This window comes from Mobula hypostoma, chromosome 20 (genome assembly GCF_963921235.1).
Source record: "Mobula hypostoma chromosome 20, sMobHyp1.1, whole genome shotgun sequence".
Lineage (NCBI taxonomy): Eukaryota > Metazoa > Chordata > Chondrichthyes > Myliobatiformes > Myliobatidae > Mobula > Mobula hypostoma.
Window position 1 is genome coordinate 29693991 of NC_086116.1, and position 18229 is coordinate 29712219.

Below are 18229 nucleotides of genomic sequence, written 5' to 3' on the forward strand. Positions count from 1 at the left end.
TTTCGGTTACACAAGACGTCGGGGGCGCTGACGTCAGGCGCAGACCCCCGCTGGCAGCCAACCATCGTTGGTTAAGTGGCCGCGAGACGGGGAGGGGGAGCATGCGCGACCAATCAGCGGGCGGAGATGGCGTCGCGGGCGATCGCTCGCCCTTTTACCGCCCGTCCTGGGCAAGTCAGGGCCGGGTTGAAAGATGTTTAAGTGTTATTTGGCACAGTAGTATCTTTCATTATACTCTTTTTATCAGACCTTTGTTTCCTACGGCGTGGAAAAGTGCTCAGAACTCTGAAGGGCCGGAGCCCAATGGCGATTACCGGAAGTGAGCCGCGGGGGTCCTGCCGCCCGCCTCCTAACGTTGCAGTGCTTCATTCAGGGCGGTGCATGTCGCGGTCGTGACCAATGGGAGTTCTGGTTGACTGGGGCTCTTCCTGACTTTAGACATAGACTTGCTTTGCAGCATTGTGTTGCGTTTGTTAATTTGCGGGCATGTTAACAAGATTGCAGAGCAGCTTGAAAGGTGATTATTCCTGTACTCATATTTTGGCACAGGTGATTAGAACATTCAAGGTACATTTATTATCAAAGTATGTAGCAGTATACAACTCTGAGGTTCGTCTTCTCAAACAGCCACAAAACAAAGAAATCCATGGAAGCCGTTCAAAGAAAAACATCCTCATCACTTTGATGATAGTCAGAAGACCCGGTGCCTAGATGGAATATTTTCATGAGACCTTGTGAAAAGATGTTGATTGTAAAAGTGCTTACGAATTTGTTATGATTAGTCTTTTTAACCAAAGAGGATAACTTCACTTGCCCCAACGCCAAATTGTCTCCACAACCTATGGACTGACTTTCAGGGACTCTTCATCTCATGTTCTCGATACTTATTGCTCATCTATTTATTATTTTTTCTCTTGTATTTGCAGAGTTTGTAGTTTTTGGCACATTGGTTGTTTGTCTGCCCTGGGTGCAGTCTTTCATTGATTCTATCATGGTGGCTGGAATTATTGAGTATCCAACAAGAAAATGAATCTCAGGGTCATATACAAGACCATAAGACATAGGAGTAGAATGAGGCCATTTGGCCCATCACGACTGATCCTTTCCCCAGCCTCCCGGTAAGTTTGGTGCAGTGTCCAATCAAGATCCTTTCAATCACTGCCTTAAAGACACCCAACAACCTGCCTGGGGTAACACATTTACAAATAAATAAAATATGGTAACATACATGTACTTTGACAATAAATTTACTTTGAACTTTGAATTTTTGTTATATTTTCTTGTGGCAGTGTAGGAAGTAATTTGGCCTGTCAAGTCAATGCTGCCTTGATGAGGATTTCCCTGCTTATTTTCCTGTTATTCCATTTTACTTGACCATCAACCTCACCCATTTCTCCTGTAGACTGGCTGTGCTATAGGGAAGATACAGCAGCCAATTAACCTGCCATGTTTTAAGAATATGGAAAGAAACATCACCTGCAGAAACCCACATAATTACAAGTAGAGCATACAGACTCCACACTGACAGTTCTGCAAATCCTGTAAATCTGAAGTGAAATCAGAAAAATACTGGAAACGCTCAACGGGTTAGGCAGTATATGTGAAGGAATATTTCCAGATTGATTGCCCAGAACTCAGAATGAAAGAAACAGTTGATTAGTTGATTTTAACTGTAGAGTGGATAAGGGATGGGTTGGACTAAGGAAATGCATGTCAGTTGAGTCCAATGGATGAGTTAATAGGCAATGTGCTGCAATAGCAGGACAAGATATGCAAATTGAATGGGAAAAGAGGGCAGAAAAAATTCAAGCCAATATCACAAATGAATAATTTAAAACAGAAATGGCTAGTCAAATACAGACAGATTAGAGAACCTAGAAAGTTGCAATGCACCCAGGTGTTCAAGTTTGTCCCCAGTTTGTGGTTGCTTCACAAGTCAGCACTACCTGTTGCATTATCAGGAAGTGGACTCTACAGGATGTTTCCTCTACTTGCTCATTGCTTGTCTTGCCTTTCTAGAGGTTTCTGGTCTTTCTAGTATGGAAGTTGGTCCTTGTTGATCAGTTTGTCTGTCTCTTGGATCAGTCCTGAATTTTTTCCAAAGTCAGAGTTGAAGTCATTAGCCTTAACCATGACTTCCAGAGTTGGCATGTATACGGTGATGACAGTAGTCTACCACTTCCATGTTGGAGAGAATAAAGGATCATTATGCATTCACTCATCCCAAAACAAATGTGTACCGAGTTTGAATAATAATGCTATACAATAAGACATTATCTTGTTGGTGGAGCTCATTATGGAAGAATGAGCACTTTATGGACTGCAAAAGCCCAGAAATAAGCTCAAGGTAGTAAAAGAAGTTGGAAATCAAGTACATACATGGAAAAAGTACAGACATCGAGCACTGTTATTGAAAGATGATACAAGACAACTATAGGGACCAATCTTTGCAAGGAAGATGTCCAATTCACAAGTGTGAGAGGAAAATCTTAGTAATAGAAAGTAAAACCATACAATAGTGACTTGCTTGATTTTCTTTTTGACGAGAGTGGGAAAGGTAGGACAGTGGATGGTGCCTACATGGATTTTAGTAAGGTGATTAACAATGTCCCTCCTGGGAGGCTAATTCTGAAGATTAAGATGCATCGGGTTCATGGCAAATTGGCTATTTGGATTCAGAATTAGCTTGCGTATTGACAGAGGGTAGTGGTTGAGGGGACTTATTCGAGCTGGATATCTATAATTGGTGGTGTTCCACAAGGATTGGTGCTAGGACCTCTGATGTTTATGATGTATAGAAATAACATGGAATGAATTGTAGATGGATGGGTTAGTAAATTTGCGAATAATTACTAAAATTGGTGAAATTGTGGATAGCATAGAAGACCGGCAAAGAATAGGGTGCAATATAGATCAGTTGCAGATGTGGGTAAAGAAATGGCAGATGGAGTTTAACTCAGATAAATGTGAGGTGTAGCATTTTGGCAGGACAAAGGCAAGGAGACAGTCCATTGTTAAGGGCAAGATTCTTAATGTTGCTGAGTAGAGAGATCTTGGGATCCAAGTTCATACACAGGTTAAGGCTTATGGAATGCTTGCTTGTATTAGTTGAAGCACTGAGTTCAAAAGTCAAGAGGTTATGTTGCAACTTTACAAAAGTCTGGTTAGGTCACTTCTGGAGTATTGCATATAGTTCTGGTCAACCCCAGTATAAGAAGGATGTTGAGGCTTTGGAGAGTGTGCAGAAGAGGTTTTCCAGGATGCTGCCTGGTTTAGAGGGCGTGTGCTATCATGAGAGGCTGGATAAACTTGGGTTATTTTCTCTGGAGCGCCGGAGACCGAGGGGAGATCTGATAGAGGTTTACAAGATTATGAGAGGCATTGCTAGAGTGAACAGAGAATATTTGTTCCCCAGGGTTCAAATGTCTAATACCAGAGGGCATGCATTGAAAGTGAGAGAGGATAGGCTCAAAGGAGATGTGAGGACAAAGTTTTTTTTTAAACTCAGAGTCATCGTTGCTTGGTATGGTAGAGGGAAATACATTTGGGGCTTTCAAGAGATGTTTAGATAGGCACATGGATGTAGGGAAGATGGAGGATCATGGGCATAGTGCAAGTAGGAGTGATTAGTGATTGGGTTGGTTTGCTTTTTAGCAGGTTCAGCACAACATTATGGGCTGAATGGCCTATTCCTGTGCTGTACTGTTCTACGTATATTAAACAATCATTCATTATGTACTGTATGCATTAATACTGGTGGCAGGGTGGAGATACGGTAAGTCTACTAAAGGAGGTGCAAGGTGCTCCTTCCCTCAGCTAGCCTGCAAGTCACCCTTGGGCAAGCTGTAGCATTTGCTTTGCCCTCCACCCCACCCCATCCCAGATCAGGGTCATGTGAAGCCGTGGGAGCAGCCATTGTTGGATGGGCAGCTGGTGCATAATCACAAGTCCTGCTTCTGTGCAACACACACAAAATGCTGGAGGAACTCAGCAGGCTGGCAACATCTATGGGAAAAAAGTACAGTTAATGTTTCAAGCCAAAACTCTTTGACGGGACTGGAGAGAAAAAGGCTGAGGAGTAGAATTAAAATGTGGGGGGAGGTGACAGAGGACCACCAGGTGATAGGTGAAACCTGGAGGGGAAGGGATGAAGTAAAGAGCTGGGAAGTTGATCGGTGAAAGAGACTGAAGGCCATGGAAGAAAGGAAAAGGGGGAAGGAGCACCAGAGGGAGGCGATGGGCGGGCAAGGAGATGAGGTGAGGGAAGGGAAGGAAAGGGGGGATGGTTGGACATCATTACCAGAAGTTAGAAAAATAACTGTTCACGCAATCAGGTTAGAGGCAACCCAAACGGAATACAAGGTGTTGTTCCTCCAACTCAACTATGGCCTCATCACGATAGTGGAGGAGGCTATGGATGGACGTATTAGAATAGGAAGTGGAATTAAAATGGGTGGCCACTGGGAGATGCCGCTTGTTTTGGTGGATGGAGCGTAAATGCTCAGCGAAACGGTCTCCCAATCTACGTCGGGGTTCAGCGACGTACGGGAGGCTACACTGGGACACCGAACACAGTAAACAACCCAACAGACTCACAGGTGAAGTATCACTTCACCTGCCTAGGACGACTGTTTATGGCTCCTCCAGTCTCTTTCACGGGATGAATTTCCCAGCTCTTTACATCATTCCTCCCCCTCCAGGTTTCACCCATCACCTGGTGGTTCTCTCTCCCCTCCCCCAACCTTTTAAATCTACTCCGCAGCTTTTTATCCCCCTCCAGTCCCGCTGAAGGGTTTCAGCCTGAAACTTCAACTGTATTTTTTTCCTGGGTGTCAAGATTTCTGAGGATCTAAACTGGTCCCAACATGTAGATGTAGTCATAAAAAAGGCAAGGCAGCGGCTATACTTTATTAGGAGTTTGAAGAGGTTTGGCATGTCAACAAATAGACTCAAAAACTTCTATAGTCGTACCATGGAGAGCATTCTGAAAGGCTGCATCACTGTCTGGTATGGAGGGGCTACTTCACAGGACCGAAAGAAGCTGCAGAAGGTTGTAAATCTAGTCAGCTCCATCTTGGGTACTCGCCTTCAAAGTACCCAGGATATCTTCAGGGAGCGGAGTCTGAGAAAGGCAGCGTCCATTATTAAGGACCTCCAACACCCAGGTCATATCCTTTTCTCACTGTAACCATCAGGTAGGAGGGACAGAAGCCTGAAGGCATACACTCAGTGATTCAGGAACAGCTTCTTCCCCTCTGCCATCTGATTCCTAAATGGATATTGAACCCTTGGACACTACCTCACTTTTTTAAAAAAAAAAATATGATTCTGAAATGCTGCCTGGCCTGCTGAGTTCCTTCAGCATTTTGTGTGTGTTGCTCGGATTTCTAGCATCTGTGGATTTTCTCATTTGTGTCCTGGTCTGTGACCACTGATGCCAGACAGACAATCTCTGGAGAGTATTGATAATGGCTGGGGTTATGTTATTTTGTGAAGACACTGCCCAGGAGAAGACAATGGCAAACCATTTCTGCAGAATTTGCCAAGAACAATCATAGTCACAGACCATGATCACCCATGTCATATGACACAACATAGGATAATGATGAATTAACAAAGTTGTTTGTAAGTGACAGACAACAATGGACGATAATGTACACATATGAGTGAACATACCGAATCTGTTAAACAGAGGAAGTTGTCTATCTGGGCTCAGACGCAGATGGTTTGCCTACAGCTTCCTTGTACCCATCTCTTTCCTCGACTCCTCTCACCCTGGGTCCTCTTTATCCTTGATTCTATTCGTCACACATGCATAAATCTCATCACACTCTAATAACTTCAAGGTGTTTGGACAAACATATGGGGAGGATGTTAGAGGTAGAGTACTGTGCAAAAGTCTTGGGCTCATGTTTATAGCTAGGCAATGCAAGACTTCTACAGTACTGTAGTAATTTTGTGTTGCATTGCACTGCAATTCTGTCACACAAAAAAAACAACAAATTTCGTGACAAATGAAAGTAATGATAAACTTTCATTCTGATAAGGGTTTCCTGTGAACTGAGAGTGGGAAGGAGGCAGAGAGAGGGGAATCAGGTTGGTGAGGTGGGAGGGATTGGAAAGCACCAGAGAGACATTCTACAATTAACAAAAAGCCAATTGCTTGGACTTAAAATAACCTTGTGTCTCAGGGCTGGGTGGGTCTGCACTTGCACCAACCCCACCCCTGGTGATCCTCCTCTGCCACCTGTTCAACACCCCTCCCGCCATGCACCACCTTCCCCATTCTCAACATCTTTTGTTCCACCAGAGTTACGAACTTTCTCTCTGCTTCACGTTGACAAATACAGTACAGTGCAAACGTTTTAGGCACCCAAGAGATAGATAGACTATGACAATTATTCACTCCCCCCTTAAAAGTTTTTAATATTTTATTAGAAACATAGAAAACCTACAGCACAATACATGTACTTTGGCTCACAATGCTGTGCTGAACATGTGCTTACTTTAGAAATTACCTAGCGTTACCCATAACCCTCCATTTTTCTAAGCTCCATGTACCTATCCAGGAGTCTCTTAAAAGACTCTATCATATCTACCTCCACCACCATCCCGGCAGCCCATTCCATGCACTCACCACCCTCTGTGTTAAAAAAAAACTTACCCCTGACATCTTCTCTGTACCTACTTCCAAGCACCTTAAAAATGTGCTCTCTCATATTAGCCATTTCAGCCCTGGGAAAAAGCCTCTGATTATCCACATCTTATGCCGCTCATCATCTTATACACCTCTATCAGGTCACCTCTTATCCTCCACCGCTCCAAGGAAAAAAGGCCGAGTTCATTTAACCTATTCTCATAAGGCATGCTCCCCAATCCAGGCAACATCTTGTAAATTTCCTCTACATCCTTTCTATAATTTGCACATCCTTCCTGTAGTGAGCACAGTACTCCAAGTGGGGTCTGACCAGGGTCCTATACAGCTGTAACATTACCCCTTGGCTCTTTCACTCAATCCCATGGCTGATGAAGACCAATGCACCGTATGCCTTCTTAACCACAGAGTCAACCTGTGCAGCAGCTTTGAGTGTCCTATGGACTCAGACCCCCAGATCCCTCTGATCCTCCACATGCCAAGAGTCTTACCATTAATACTATATTCTGCCATCATATTTGACCTACCAAAATGAACCACCTCACATTTATCTGGGTTGAACTCCATCTGCCGCTTCTTAGCCCAGTCTTGCATCCAATCAATGTCCTGCTGTAACCTCTGAGAGCCCTTCACACTATCCACAACACTCTCAACCTTTGTGTCTTCAGCAAATTTATTAACCCGTCCCTCCACTTCCTCATCCAGGTCAATTATAAAAATCACGAAGGGAAGGGGTCCCAGAACAGATCCCTGAGGTACCCCACTGGTCACCGGCCTCCATGCAGAATATGACCCATTTACAACCACTCTGCCTTCTGTGGGCAAGCCATTTCTGGATCCACAAAGCAAGGTCCCCTTGGATCCCATGCCTCCTTACTTTCTCAATAAGCCTTGCATGGGGTATCTTATCAAATGCCTTGCTGAAATCCATATACACTAGATCTACTGCTCTACCTTCTATGTGTTTAGTCACATCCTCAAAAAATTGAATCAGGCTTGTAAGGCACGACCTGCCTTTGACAAAGCCATGGTGACTATTCCTAATCATATTATGCCTCTCCAAATGTTCATAAATCCTGCTTCTCAGGATCTTTTCCATCAATTTAGCAACCACTGAAGTAAGACTCACTGCTCTATTATTTCCTGAGCTATCTCTACTCCCTTTCTTGAATAAGGGAACAACATTTGCAACCCTCCAATCCTCCGGAACCTCTCCCATCCCCATTGATGATGCAAAGATCATTGCCAGAGGCTCAGCAATCTCCTCCCTCACCTCCCACAGTTGCCTGGAGTATATCTCGTCCAGTCCCAGAGACTTATCCAACTCACTGCTTTCCAAAAGCTCCAGCATATCCTCTTTCTTAATGTCTACATGCTCAAGCTTTTCAATGCACTGTGAATCATCCCTACAATCGCCAAGGTCCTTTGCTTCAGTATTCACCAAGGAAAAGTATTAAGTATCTCTGCCATCTCCTCCGGTTCCATACACACTTTTCCACTATCACACTTAATTGGTCCTATTCTCTCATATCTTATCCTCTTGCTCTTCACATACTTGTAGAATGCCTTGGGGTTTTCCTTAATCCTGTCCGCCAAGGCCTTCTCATGGACCCTTCTAGCTCTCCTAATTTGTTTCTTAAGCTCCTCCTGCTAGCCTTACAATCTTCTAGATCTCTATCATTACCTAGTTTTTTGAACTCTTTTGCAAGGTTTTCTTTTCTTCTTGTCTAGATTTTCAACAGCCTTTGTACACCATGGTTCCTGTACCCTACCATCCTTTTCCTGTCTCTATGCTGAATGCCACACAAATATCTCCTGAATATTTGGCATATTTCTGCTGTACATTTCCCTGAGAACATCTGTTCCCAATTTATGCTTCCATGTTCCTGCCTGATAGCTTCATATTTCCCCTTACTCCAATTAAACACTTTCCTAACTTGTCTGTTCCTATCACTCTCCAATGCTATGGTAAAGGGGATAGAATTGTAATCATCATTTCCAAAATGCTCTCCCACTGAGAGAGCTGACACCTGACCAGGTTCATTTCCCAATACCAGATCAAGTATAGCCTCTCCTCTTGTAGGCTTATCTACATATTGTGTTAGGAAACCTTCCTGAACACACCTAACAAACTCCACCCCATCTAACCCCTTGCTCTAAGGAGATGCCCATCAATATTTGGGAAATAAATCTCCCACTGTGCCAACCCTGTTATAGAAACATAGAAAATAGGTGCAGGAGTAGGCCATTCGGCCCTTCGAGCCTGCACCACTATTTATTATGATCATGGCTGATCATCCAACTCAGAACCCCGTCCCAGCCTTCCCTCCATACCCTCTGATCCCCGTAGCCACAAGGGCCATATCTAACTCCCTCTTAAATATAGCCAATGAACTGGCCTCAACTGTTTCCTGTGGCAGAGAATTCCATAGATTCACCACTCTCTGTGTGAAGAAGTTTTTCCTAATCTCGGTCCTAAAAGGCTTCCCCTTTATCCTCAAACTGTAACCCCTTGTTCCGGACTTCCCCAACATCGGGAACAATCTTCCTGCATCTAGCCTGTCCAATCCCTTTAGGATTTTATACGTTTCAATCAGATCCCCCCTCAATCTTCTAAATTCCAACGAGTACAAGCCCAGTTCATCCAGTCTTTCTTGATATGAAAGTCCTGCCATCCCAGGAATCAATCTGGTGAACCTTCTTTGTACTCCCTCTATGGCAAGGATGTCTTTCCTCAGATTAGGGGACCAAAACTGCACACAATACTCCAGGTGTGGTCTCACCAAGGCCTTGTACAACTGCAGTAGTACCTCCCTGCTCCTGTACTCGAATCCTTTCGCTATAAATGCCAGCATACCATTCGCCTTTTTCACCGCCTGCTGTACCTGCATGCCCACTTTCAATGACTGGTGTATAATGACACCCAGGTCTCGTTGCACCTCCCCTTTTCCTAATCAGCCACCATTCAGATAATAATCTGTTTTCCTATTTTTGCCACCAAAGTGGATAACTTCACATTTATCCACATTAAATTGCATCTGCCATGAATTTGCCCACTCACCCAACCTATCCAAGTCACTCTGCATCCTCTTAGCATCCTCCTCACAGCTAACACTGCCACCCAGCTTTGTGTCCTCCGCAAACTTGGAGATGCTGCATTTAATTCCCCCATCCAAGTCATTAATATATATTGTAAAGAACTGGGGTCCCAGCACTGAGCCTTGCGGTACCCCACTAGTCACTGCCTGCCATTCTGAAAAGGTCCCGTTTATTCCCACTCTTTGCTTCCTGTCTGCTAACCAATTTTCTATCCACATCAATACCTTACCCCCAATACCGTGTGCTTTAAGTTTGCACACCAATCTCCTGTGTGGGACCTTGTCAAAAGCCTTTTGAAAATCCAAATATACCACATCCATTGGTTCTCCCCTATCCACTCTACTAGTTACATCCTCAAAAAATTCTATGAGATTCGTCAGACATGATTTTCCTTTCACAAATCCATGCTGACTTTGTCCGATGATTTCACTGCTTTCCAAATGTGCTGTTATCACATCTTTGATAACTGACTCCAGCAGTTTCCCCACCACCGACGTTAGGCTAACCAGTCTATAATTCCCCGGTTTCTCTCTCCCTCCTTTTTTTAAAAAGTGGGGTTACATTAGCCACCCTCCAATCCTCAGGAACTAGTCCAGAATCTAACGAGTTTTGAAAAATTATCACTAATGCATCCACTATTTCTTGGGCTACTTCCTTAAGCACTCTAGGATGCAGACCATCTGGTCCTGGGGATTTATCTGCCTTCAATCCCTTCAATTTACCTAACACCACTTCCCTACTAACATGTATTTCGCTCAGTTCCTCCATCTCACTGGACCCTCTGTCCCCTACTATTTCTGGAAGATTATTTATGTCCTCCTTAGTGAAGACAGACCAAAGTAATTATTCAATTGGTCTGCCATGTCCTTGCTCCCCAGGATCAATTCACCTGTTTCTGTCTGTAGGGGACCTACATTTGTCTTTACCAGTCTTTTCCTTTTTACATATCTATAAAAGCTTTTACAGTCAGTTTTTATGTTCCCTGCCAGTTTTCTCTCATAATCTTTTTTCCCCTTCCTAATTAAGCCCTTTGTCCTCCTCTGCTGAACTCTGAATTTCTCCCAGTCCTCAGGTGAGCCACTTTCTCTGGCTAATTTGTATGCTTCTTCTTTGGAATTGATACTATCCCTAATTTCTCTTGTCAGCCACGGGTGCACTACCTTCCTTGATTTATTCTTTTGCCAAACTGGGATGAACAATTGTTGTAGTTCATCCATGCAACCTTTAAATGCTTGCCAATGTTATTATTACTCCTTTCCAGAATCTGTCTCCCTATCTGCTCCTCGATGTCCCTGTTACCGTTGGGTGGTCTATAAAAAAGTTATTGACCCTCTTTTGTTCCTAACTTCCACCCACAGAGACTCCGTAGACAATCCCTCCATGACGTCCACCTTTTCTGCAGCCGTGACACTATATCTGATCAACAGTGCCACACCCCCAACTCTTTTGCCTCCCTCCCTGTTCTTTCTGAAACACCTAAAACCCAGCACTTGAAGTAACCTTTCCTGTCCCTAAGCCATCCAAGTCTCTGTAATGTCCACCACATCATAGCTCCAAGTACTGATCCTCCAAGTGGATCAGTACAAAACAGAGTTTAGACTGAAGACCAAAAAGCTCAATTTTGGTTTCATCAGACCATGGAACCTTCTTCCGGTTGGCTTTAGAGTCTCCCACATGCCTTCTGGTAAACTCTAGCTGACATTTCATGAGAGTTTTTGTTTTCCATCTATGGCTTTCTCTTTGCCACTCTCCCATAATGCTGTGACTGGTGAATCATACAGGCAACAGTTGTAGTATGCGTAGTCTCTCCCATCTCAGCCACTAAAGCTTACGTCTCTTGGTGGCCTCCTTCACTAGTCCCCTTGCACTGTCACTCAGTTTTTGAGGATGTCCTGCTCTAGGCAGATTTACAGCTGTGCCATATTCTTTCCATTTCTTGATGATTGACAATTGTACTCCAAAGGTTATCCAGTGATTTGGAAATTTTCATATATCCAGTTCCTGACATGAATATAACCTTTTCACAGAATTGCTTAGAGCATTCTTTTGTCTCAGTGGTGTAATTTTTGCCAGGATACTGACTCACCAACAGTTGGACCTTGCAGATACTGGTGTATTTTTACTAGAATCTATTGAAACACCTTGACTACACACAGGTGATGGCCATTTAACTAATTATGTGACTCCTAAATCCAATTGGCTGCACCAGTGATGATTTGGTGTATCGTGTTAAAGGGGGTGAAGACACAATAGCATAGTGCTTTATATTTGTAATTAATTTAGTTCACTTTGTAGACATCTGTTTCCACCTTGACACAAAAGAGTCTTTTTCTGTTGATCCGTGTCCAAAATAGTCAATTTAAATCCACTGTGATTCAATGTTGTAAAGTAATAAAAGTCTCCCCCTCTCTATCCCTTTCCCTCTCTGTATGTACTCCACACCTCTCTGTTGTCTCATACCTCCTCTATATGCCTTTCCTCACATTCAGAAGTTTGTTGTTCCAGGGAATTAAAACCTTGGGTAAGATAACTACCCATGATGCTGAGTTACTTGCAGACTTGAGGAAGTCTTCATTCAGCTGCCCATTACTTTATGAGGCTGATGAGTAGATCATCCCCCTCGATCCTGGGCCACACAATCTGAGAGTCGCTGTTGTCACATGTGCATATAGGGGGAGGAATGGCGCTCAAATTTTCATTCACTAGGACTCTGTGGCCTTCATACTGGGGAAGGTAATGATTGGGACAGATAGTGATATGCTCAGACTGTTGGGGAGAGGGTGGTGTGGGGGAAGTCTGCAAAGCTCTTGAATGTGGCTATATTGATCTTTATTTGGTATACTCTTTTCAGGATTTCTTGCAAAAATCTTATGGAAAATTGTGGCTTTTGATTGACTATAAATTTCCATAGTGTTCTTGGAACAGAATTTCCCCTTTCTTTAAAATGCTAAACAGGTGCTGCATGTAGCATTATCTAATAACACTACAAAAAAAAGAGTGAAAATGGAAATGTATACATAGCGTCAAGTGATAAAATAGGATATATATTTCTCATTGCATTGCTACCATCAGGAAGAACAAAGACTGAAGGCTTAAAATATTAAATCTGATTCTGATTCATATTGGTACTTTGTTGAAGAGCTCATTAACCCTGTCATTGACTCAGATATGAAAGCAATATCTCCACAACACCTGCAGAGCTGTACATTAAAGGGTACCATGGAGGTGAGGGCAAATAAGACACATCAGGCATGATTTTCAATGATATTTGGAGATGCTGCAACTTGATTTTTGTGCCAGTATCTCCAATCTTTTGGACATTTTATAACCAAAGCATATGTCTCACCATGTGGAATGGTGCCAAATTATAAAGTGAAAATGAAAGCTGTTTGATGTACAGCTGCAAAATTGGAAATCTATACATTAAATTTACTGTCTAGTTTGCAGTTCATGATTGTTTCTGCCTAATGTTAGAACATAAATACTTAATCACACGAACATTGTTTTTCATCATTATGGAAAACACTAATGGCATCTAAGAAACAATAACCAAAATAGAATAGAATTACATTGACATTCATTATCTGCAAGTTTTTTTTCTACCTAGATCTTAATGCAATCTGGAATTTGCACAACAATGTTTTGCAAAAAATTATATTTACAAAATGCATTTTAGATTATAGCCATAATTATTGAATGACTCTAATTTTTAAATTGCAGCCATTTTGATGAATAGGACAGTTAATACAACTATTCACTCCATACTTGTAGTTAAAGAAACAGCAGATTTGTCTAAATAGACAAGTGAAATAGCTTTCATGCTTTTAAAATATTTTGATTGCAGCCGTTCTAAAATCAATATTGCCCAGAGAAACTGACATGAAACAAATCAATAAAAGAGGAAAGGAAAATAGTATTTGTGACAAAATAAATGGCTCTTTATTTGCAACTTCTCAAGCTTCAAAAGCAGATTTTGGAGGTAATAGCTATACTGTTCACTTTCTTATGTATTTTAGAAGTGTTCCCATCAACTAGAAGATAGCATCTGAAAAATTGTGTAAAAAGCTGACCTCTTTAAAATAGAAAGATACACCTTTGTAAATGAGTGAAACAAGGATCTATCAGCGAGATACCTGGGAATTCCTGGGTTAAGGGCATTGTCTGATTGAATTGATTACATGGGCGGGGGATGTACTCTGTGGTTTAGAAGAATGAGAGGTGAGCTTATTGGAGGATACAACATTTGTATTGGTATTAAGAGAGCAGACATATGGATTTTCTAGAGCTAGAGAAAATAAAGGGATAGCCAGTCAGGGCGGAGATAAGAAGAAATTTCTTCACCAAGTGGGTACTGAAGTTTAAAAGTGTTCTACATGAGAGATGTGGAAGCTCAGTCACTGAATATATTCAAGACAGAAATTGTTTTTTTTTGCGGATGGGGGGAGGGGTGGTGTTGATAAGGGAATCAAGAGATCTTGGATTATCAGAAAGAGGCACTGAGTTAACAGACCAACCATGATGATCAGATTTGATGCATTCCATATTGGCAAAATCTATCCATTCCTTTCTCCTTAACCACAAAAGAAACTTATCAAATATGATTTCTAATTCACAAATTCATGATGATTCTGCCAACTTTATTTACTTGTTATGCTCAGTTACCATTTCTTTACTCTGAGAATCTATCATTTTAGTGCACCGAATTGGTTAACTAGGATACAAACTCTACAAAATGCTAGAGGAACTTAGCTGGTCAAACAGCATCTATGGAGCGAAATAGAGAGTCAGTTTTTTCAGGTTGAGACCTTTCATCAGGACTGATTGATCCTGACCCAAAACATCAACAGTCCATTTCTAGGAAGAGGTACGGTCGAAGTTTCGGGCCGAGACCCTTCGTCAGGACTAACTAAAAGAAGAGCTAGTAAGAGATTTGAAAGTGGGAGAGGGAGGGGGAGATCCGAAATGATAGGAGAAGACAGGAGGGGGAGGGATGGAGCCAAGAGCTGGACAGGTGATTGGCAAAAGGGATATGAGAGGATCATGGGACAGGAGGCCCAGGGAGAAGGAAAAGGCAGGGGGGAAAGCCAGAGGATGGGCAAGGGGTATAGTCAGGGGGACAGAGGGAGAAAAAGGAGAGAGAGAGGGAAAGAATGTGCGTATATAAATAACGGATGGGGTCCGAGGGGGAGGTGGGGCATTAGCAGAAGTTAGAGAAGTCAATGTTCATGCCATCAGGCTGGAGGCTACCCAGACGGAATATAAGGTGTTGTTCCTCCAACCTGAGTGTGGCTTCATCTTTACAGTAGAGGAGTCCGTGGATAGACATGTCAGAATGGGAATGGGATGTGGAAGTAAAATGTGTGGCCACTGGGAGATCCTGCTTTCTCTGGCAGACAGAGCGTAGGTGTTCAGCGAAACGATCTCCCAGTCTGTGTCGGGTCTCGCCAATATATAGAAGGCCACATTGGGAGCACCGGACGCAGTATGTCACCCCAGCCGACTCACAGGTGAAGTGTCGCCTCACCTGGAAGGACTTTCAAATCTCTTACTAGCTCTTCTTTCAGTTAGTCCTGATGAAGGGTCTCGAACCAAAACGTTGACTGTACCTCTTCCTAGAGAAGCTGCCTGGCCTGCTGCGTTCACCAGCAACTTTGATGTGTGTTGTTTGAAATCCCAGCATCTGCAGATTTCCTCGTGTTAACAGTCCATTTCCCTTCATTGTGCAACTCCAGTTTTCCATGATCTGCAGTCTCTCTTGTGTTTGTGTACATCTGCTTCTGTTTCTTATATTCTTAAGTCTTCTACTCACCAAAGTCAATACTGAAAGTCATTTTTCATTGATGGAACGCAGGTTGAGTTTCATAATGTTTGCATGTGTAAACAAGCTGTCTTATTTTTATTGCTATCCCAATATCCAATAAATTAAGTAAACTTTGAATCTGCTCAGTGACGTAAAATGAGAATGATCCATGTTATTCTTATTCATTATTACTTGTGCACAATTGCAGCCATGCAGAAAATCCTTTTTCATTTTCACTGGAATTTTTCATCATACCTACAACTTCTACCATTTTAGTCGATACTTAGACCTACTACTCCAAATACTTGTCTGACATGTTATTATCATGTTTGCACAGCCCTATTGCAAACCCAATATGTATTGATTACTCTGGTGTCAAAAACAAACAATAGAAGAGGGATAATCATCATATCAATTATTTTTAAGAGGTAATTACATTGGTATATTGGAACCAATTCTTATACCTGCTCAGTGTTACAATTTCCTGCTCAGATATGTGTTGTTATCTCTGGAAAGAACAGAAATTTCTTTCATTAGAGGCAACGATGAATGAACTGGGCATTTTTTGTTTTACTAAACTCGTATCAGATTTATGGAAACACTTGGCTATCTTTTGCAAAACAAACCAAACACTAAGAATCCTTTGGGCATTTATATTCTCAGAAAAGCAAACCTGATGCTCCTTTGCATCAACATCTTCGACATGGTAAATCAGAGGCTTACTTTCTTCGTTAAGAGCTCCCACGTAAAATACATCTAACTTGGAACAATAATAAATGAACAATTCCATTAAGTACCAAAACAAAATATATCAATAACTTTCCTGAAATTTTAACAATGGACATATGGCAGTTTTCTACTGTGGAAAAAGTTGGGTTTAATAGTTTGTTGACAAATCTACAGTATAATCTGCCAATATTCATCTTCTCCAAGACTGGTGCGTCAAGAATATATATGTGAGGTAAACTATAACATTATTACCATAAGGCAGAGGGTCCATATAGCTACTTTACAGTTGGCATTTGGATAAACAATAAAACTAGAGGCAACATTACCCAACTAATCACGGCATAGAATTTGATTCTCCTACATATCGCTGCTCTGCTTGAACTTAAGCAGAACAAATTCAAAACTAAGATAGATTATAGGAGGGAGATTGAAAATCTGTTTGAGTGGTGCCACAACAACCTCTTACCCATTGTTAGCAAGACCAAGGAACTGATTACTGACTTGAAGAGGAGAAAACTGGAGGTCCCCGAGTCAGTCCTCATTGGAGGTGGAGAGGGTCAGCAACTTTAAATTCCTGTCCTGGGCCCAATATGTAAATACAGATACAAAAAAGGCACAGCAACACCTCTACTGAGGAGTTTGCAAGGATACGGCATTACATCCAAAACTCTGACAAACTTGCAGAGGTATGTGGTGGAGAGTATATCGACTGGCTGCATCACAGCCTGGTATGGAAAATGCTCCAAAAAGTAGTTATACAAGCCCAGCCATCATGGATAAAGCCCTCCTCTCTATTGAGCACATCCGCAGGAAAGTAGCATCCATCATCAAGGACCCCCATCAACCAGGCATGCTCTCTTCTCACTGCTGCCATCAGGAAAAGGGTACAGGAACAGTTATTACCCCTCAACCATCAAGAACCTGAACTTCACTTGCTCTATTACTGAACTGTTCCCACAACCTATGGACTCAATTTCAAGGACTCCTCATCTCATGTTCTTAATATTTATTATTTGCTTGCCTGCTTGCTTGTCTTTCTTTCTTTGTATTTGCAGTTTGATGTATTTTGCACACTGGTGTGGTCTTTCATTGATAGTATTATGATTAATGGATTTATTGAGTATACCCACAAGAAAATGAATCTCAGGGTTGTTTATCGTGACATATATGTACTTTGATAATAAACTTACTTTGAACTTTGATTGCTGAAGAAATGTAAGAAGCATTTGAATTCTTCATAGTAGCTTGAATAAGCATTTCAATATGACCCTGGTTTCTCTGTTGCTGATGATATACAATACACGAAACAGAACACATAGTTATTCACTATCTTCCTAGGTAATGATTGTAAAGCCATCTAGACTCGGTGAATGTTTACAGATTCATATTGCTTAATATATTATCTGAACACATCTGTTGCTTATCAGAGGCAAAATGCTGAATAAATCATGGGAAAAATATGTCTCAGAAACAAATGATGCCAAACATCCAAACCAAATGGACCACCTGATTCTACATGCCTGAATGCCTTCTGGAATGCAATCTTGTGGAACTAATCCATCACCATCAACAGTAATTAATTAAGTGTTTCTGTTAAAGCAAATTCTGCAGTTGACAGGAAGGAAGTGACAGCTAACTGGAATCCAACCAAGTACAGTATTTAGTTTTCACTGTAGGTGACTTATTTAAAACCAAGACTTGATAAACAGGATGAGTGAATAAAAACAGTAGTTCTGCTACTTGGCATAAATTTCACAACTCAAGGCACCTCTGTTAAAACTTATTCTACAAGACACCCTCTTCAGGGAGAACTATGCTGAATTGTATCTGATTAATGAAGCTGAAACATTTTTAACGTATTTTCAAAGAGTATGCCAACAGACGCTATTGTTTGAAGATTAAAATCCTCTTCAAATAAAATTTTCAACCTCACCAACAGAAAACAC